General features: G+C 38.7%; 1 protein-coding gene across 1 annotated transcript in view; it reads right to left on the reverse strand.

Annotated features, from left to right (window-relative positions):
• The window catches only part of ZNF366 (zinc finger protein 366), a 40,770-nt gene extending 35,099 nt beyond the window's left edge, over positions 1 to 5,671 (reverse strand). The window contains exon 1 of the mRNA XM_089689020.1: positions 5,540 to 5,671. The gene's annotated coding sequence lies outside the window, so the exon portion shown is untranslated. The remainder of the gene's footprint in view (positions 1 to 5,539) is intronic.
• Between the last annotated feature and the right edge of the window lie 329 nt (positions 5,672 to 6,000).

Here is a 6,000-nt window from a genome sequence, read left to right on the forward strand (position 1 = left end):
TATCTATTGAAATACGGGTTTCCATTAAGACACTGATATTGTCAATAAAATAGAAAGGTCATGGCACCATGCAGAAAAATAATATACAGTATATGTTTTTCCCTACTATTGTCTAAAATGCACCTAGTGGAAATCCCATTTCCAGGTGGAAAAACGTACAACAGAAGTCCTCTATAAAGGAAGACTCTTTATACTTACTTCTCTGGGAGACAGTACATTGAAACTTTACATTCCTGAAGAGCTGCAGATTTTACTGCTACCCAACACTTCAGGGGGACACATTAGTGACCAGGGGATCAATGGGAGAACAATGCCCAGCAGGGACATGCAGTCTAGCACACCCAGAAGTGTTGGATAGCTGCAGCATCTGAAGGGTTGATTTACTAAAGAAAAACGGGCTGTTCACTTTGTGAAGGAATTTAACTTTTCAAGGGAATATTCCCCTAGCTTAGTGAATGAGGTGAAGCTCTACTTAAAGAGATATTAAAGGCAATTTTTTTTAGTTTTAAAATAACAAGCATATTATACTTACCTGCTCTGTGCAGTGGTTTTGCACAGAGAAGCCCCAATCCTCCTCGTCTTTGACCAGTGCTCCTGGTCCCTCCCTGCTGCTAAGTGCCCCCAGAACAAGCAGCTTGCTCTGGGGGCACACAAGCAGGCGCCTCCTGAACCATTGCTCTGTGTGTCCATTCACACACAGAGCCGCAGCTCAGCCCTGTCCCCTCTCTTTCCTCATTGGCACACTGGCTATGATTGACAGCAGTGGGAGCCAATGTCCAAGGCTCTCATGCACATCACTGGATCACAAGGTGCTCAGATAAATATTAGGGGGGCTGAGAGGCCTGCTGCACACGGAAGGTTTTTTACCTTTATGCATAGAATGCATGAAGGTAAAAAAACATTGAGCCTTTACAACCACTTTAACTTCTGTCATTCAATCATGTGCAAGCAAGAAATATTGTTTTTATAATTTCCTTGCATGCTATTGGGTATTCTTTGGAGGGTACATTTTCAGCACATTCACTAAGCTAAGGAAAAAGTCTATTGAAAAGTGAAAAGTCTATTTTTCTTACGTGAGAGGTAAGAATAATTTGTCCAACTGATAACAACATACACTATATAATTTAAAAAAAAAAAACGAAAACAAAAAAAACTCTGTGATGTTGTAATTCTCTTTTGTATTCACCTGCCTGTAGAAAATCTAGGCATTACAATTATGGCAATACAATCACATGATGCTGGAAGATATTTGGACCTATTTATATGTCAGCTGATTTATTTAATAAGGCAGTGTAAAAGGTAAGGGTAATGTGAATTGTAGGCCCCATTCACATCTATTTGGTGTGGTTTTTCCATGTTGCGTTTTTATGTTTGTTTTACACACATTTTTAGGTGCGCGGCCATTAAACTCTATTAGAATGTCCCTTTCATTAAAGCGCATCAAAGTCCTGCATGCTGCATCTTCGGTGCACTTTCTCATAAAACACACGTTCTAATATAGCTAAATGGCAGTGCACCTAAAAAATATTCAACACGGTAAACTCGCACTGAACAGATGTGAGCCTGGCTGTACAGTAACCTGTAATAACTAATCAAATGTTGCTCTTTGTGTGTTAGAAAAGCAATAAAAGAAAACTGTTTTCATTTAATGGGGCTATTGCAGATTGACATTGGCTTCCCACATATTATTTCCCACTTCAGTCTCAAAATTAAGCTTTGGTGTCATGTGTTCATATAATTATTGATATTCATATTTGTATTTAAAAACGATATTCCCTAATAAATTTTTTGGGAAATTATTATATAAATATTTGGTGGATCTTTCAGAAACAGAAATGTGACTGTAATTTGCCTATATATGGCTAAAGGTTTAAGTCATTGTTCTCTTTTCAGAAATGTCTGTGATTGTATGGACAGTGCACCCAATCATATTCAGAATCATTACCTTAAAGGAATTCAGTGATATTAAATTGAATTCAGCGATAAAAATGGTACCATAGGCGGAAGCAAACAAATCCTGTAAGAGATTTTGATTCAGTTGCTGTTTTCTATATAGAATTATCTATGTTAGTTTGGTATAGCTTTTTCATGATTGTGCAAATGAGTCTCTTTTATGTACATGCTTAGTGTTTTCTCATATTTTCAACAAACTGTTTCCTGGAGCTGCTCTATGTGCAAGCTGGGATCTGCTGGAAATTGAAAAGCTATTTCCCAAGCACAGCAGTGAAGCAGCTGTAGGAAGTGCCGTGACAGGTGCCCAGATGTAGGTCACATTAACACCGTACTTTATGCCATTAGAAAAAAGTAACACTAGCCGTATGCTTGTCTAGGTGCATATGTTACATTACCTTTAGTCAAAAGTATTTCTGTCTTTCTCTTCTCTGTGCATTAATTAATTGTGATATGTTAGCACTAAAAATGTTTCTCTATTTGTACGCAGAGATAGATAGACAGACAGACAGACAGACAGACAGACAGACAGACAGACAGACAGACAGTTCCATGCAGAATGGTGATAGATATAACTAGATCTCTTTTTCTTTTCAGTTACTTCTTTATACAATACAGAATGCATTATGACTATTTAAAATGTAGCATACGTAGGATTCTTTTTTTGAGAATCCTCTGTAACCCAACTGTGCTTGTTTTTTACACCAAAAGTGAAGCCTGAAAATAACCTTTCTCATAATTATGTTGAGTTTATGTAAATAAGAAAACCTAAAAGAAGAAGGGTGAGAACTTTGGAGAGATGTCTCATAGAGGAGCAATGGGGGTAATGAAATCACATAGCCCTCTATGGAATTTAGAGATGTAGATATGGTGAAAGGTTTAGCACAGTGGTCCCCAAACTGCAGCCCTTTGCTCACATTTAATTAAATCTTTGAAATTCTATTCCTCCCACTGACTCCAAATGATGGGGCACTATTAACTCACTGACACAAACAAGGGGGCATATGTTCTCTCCCTTATACTGACAATGGGGCAATATCTCCCATTGGCTCCTGCTAAGGAGCAACATTTTACCACTGACAACAGTGCGGGGCACAATTACTCCCACTGAGACCAACAATGGGGCATAATGTCTTCCACTAACACCAACAATGGAACAATATTACTCCTACTGACTCCAGCAATGAGACACTATTCCTCCACTGACTCCAGTGATGGGGAAACCATTCCTCCCACTGACTCCAATGATGGGGCACTATTCATCCCACTGATTCCAATGATGGAGCACTATTCCCACACTGATTGCAATGAGTGAGAACTATTCCTTCCACTGACTCCAATGATGGGGCACTATTCCTCTCACTGACTCCAATGGTGGGACACTATTCCTCTCACTGACTCCAATGATTGGGCATTATTCCTCCCACTGAAACCAATGATGTGGCACTAGTCCTTACAATGGCATCAACAATGGGGCATAAATCCTTCCACTAACATCAACAATGGAGCAATATTCTTCCTACTGACTGCAATGATGAGGAAGCATTCCTCCCACTGATTCCAGTGATGGAACACTATTCCTCACACTGACACCAATGATGGGGCACTATTCTCCCATTGACACCAATGATGGGGCACGTTTTCTCCACTGACACCAATGACAGGGAACTATTCCTCCCACTGACTCCAATGATGGGACATTATTCCTCTCACTGAATCCAATGATGGGACATTATTCCTCTCACTGACTCCAATGATGGGATACTATTCCTCTCACTGACTCCAATGATGGGACATTATTCCTCCCACTGAAACCAATGATGTGGCACTAGCCCTCACAATGGCATCAACAATGGGGCATAAAGCCTTCCACTAACATTAACAATGGAGCAATATTCTTCCCACTGACTGTAATGATGAGGAACCATTCCTCCCACTTATTCCAATGATGGGGCACTATTCCTCACACTGACACCAATGATGGGGCATTATTCTCCCATTGACACCAATGATGGGGCACTTTTTCTCCACTGACACCAATGACAGGGAACTATTCCTCCCACTGAATCCAACAATGGGGTGCTATTCCTTCCCTTGACACCAACAGTATGGCATTATTTTTCTCCCTTCTCACTTCAAGAGCTAGATAATTTTTTTCCCACTGACCATCAAGCTTGGGCTTTGTTTAATCCCACTGTCTGCCCCCTTATCGTCAGAAGGATAGTGAACTGGACCTTTGTTTAGAAAGTTTGATTGTCAATACCCATGTATGGCCAGTTATTGGGGTTGATTTAATAAAGAAGAAGTTGTTCACTTATAAAAGTAAATGCTTGCTATGCACACAGTGTGTTCACTTCGCTTACTATGGTTAAGCTGCAATGCTGCATTACCTTTGAATACACAATTAAACACAAATGAATTGGAAAAGAAAAAGATTTTTGCTTACTCGGGTTTGAATGTTTGAAATGAACACAGTTTCACTTCATTCACTGCGCTACGTGAACACTTTACAAAATTAGTATTCTCTGTTCCTTTACTAAATGTTCCCAGTTGTAACTGAATGAGTACCTGCTATGCACCAGCAGCAGACTCTGTCTGAATGCAGATGTCTGGGAATTGGTAGCATAGGCACAGCATATGTTATGCTTCAATTTGAAAAAAATAGTTTAATAGTTATAAAAAAAAGAAAGCTATTAACTAGATTAATGTTTTGATTTATTGAATGCTTATGCTACACAAACACACATACCACTTTCTAAGTGATAGCCTGTTGCGCATGGATTACTATGATCTTATTGTACACAGTGATTGAATGTTCCCATAGTACCTGTGCAGACTCTGATGTAGTGTTAGAGCTGGACAGAACACTCAACAGTGTTGATTTATAAAGACAAAAAGGCTGTTCCAATAATGCGCAAGAAAAAACACTGTTTTTTTAAATTACTTACTTTATTCTCCTTGCACATGATTGGGTATTCTCTGCAAAGTGACTTTTCGTTGCCACATTCACTAAACATAAGCAAAATTCCCTTGCAAAGTGAGCAACCAATTTGGCTTTAGTAAATCAACTCTATTGCTGGTATATTCCTCTTCTAATGACACAATTTACTCTCTGTCTACACCAACAGCTCCAGCTTAGTTATCACGGTTAATTTAAAGCATGAACAAAAAGATTAGCCATTGCCCATAGCAAATAATTCATTTCAAATGTTATTTTTTTCAGCACACATTAGATTATGAAAGATAAGGCTTTACTGCCTGCTATGGGAATCAGACATTTTTTTCTTTTGTGCTAGTTTTGTCTAAATCAGCTACAGACTTGGACAGAACTTCTACAAAAAAATTAACAATATCCATAACCTGAGACCATACCAAGGTTTAAAAAAATGTAAGAAGCACATCGGAACAAATGAACATTTATTATATGTAATGTGAAATGTGCTATTCACAGTAATATGTCTAATTAATATTTGCACAAACAATAAAACATAGCAATGTTATAGAAAGTATACATATACTTATATATTTGTATAGTGTTTATCACTTATCATCTTGGTGTCATTAGAGAGTAAGCAGGAAATCTACTTACTGGTCCCTGAGAAGGGAGGGCCGTGTCTTCTCCCTGGCTCTCTCAATGCCCTCTTATGAATCTCGTGTCCTTTTGCTCTGCCTGCCTGTGAGGTTTAGCACTGAGGGTAGTATGGACAGTGCATAAAAGTGACTTAAGAAAGAGAACAGGAACAATAATTTGGTTCTCCTTTTTCTTAGATGAGTACCTTCGGAAAGAAGGAAGGAAGGGAGGGGAGAGGAAGTCAACAACCCTATGTTTTCCTGCAAAAAAATAAGGAAACAGCAGATAGACATCTTTTTCTTCTAAAAAAATTTTGGCAGAAGAAGAGAACTGAAAAGAAATTCCAGTGACATTCCAGTCCTTAGTACTGAGGAGCAAGCACAAAGACAAGCAGACGTTACAACTATATTGTGGGAATCCTTAGATTTAAAGGTCATTTCTTTCTAAACCCTTCTACTGTCCTTACTGCCAACAAACAC

This window comes from Staurois parvus, unplaced genomic scaffold, assembly GCF_062004578.1.
Source record: "Staurois parvus isolate SC_StPar_1 unplaced genomic scaffold, SC_StPar_1.0 ptg000466l, whole genome shotgun sequence".
NCBI lineage: Eukaryota > Metazoa > Chordata > Amphibia > Anura > Ranidae > Staurois > Staurois parvus.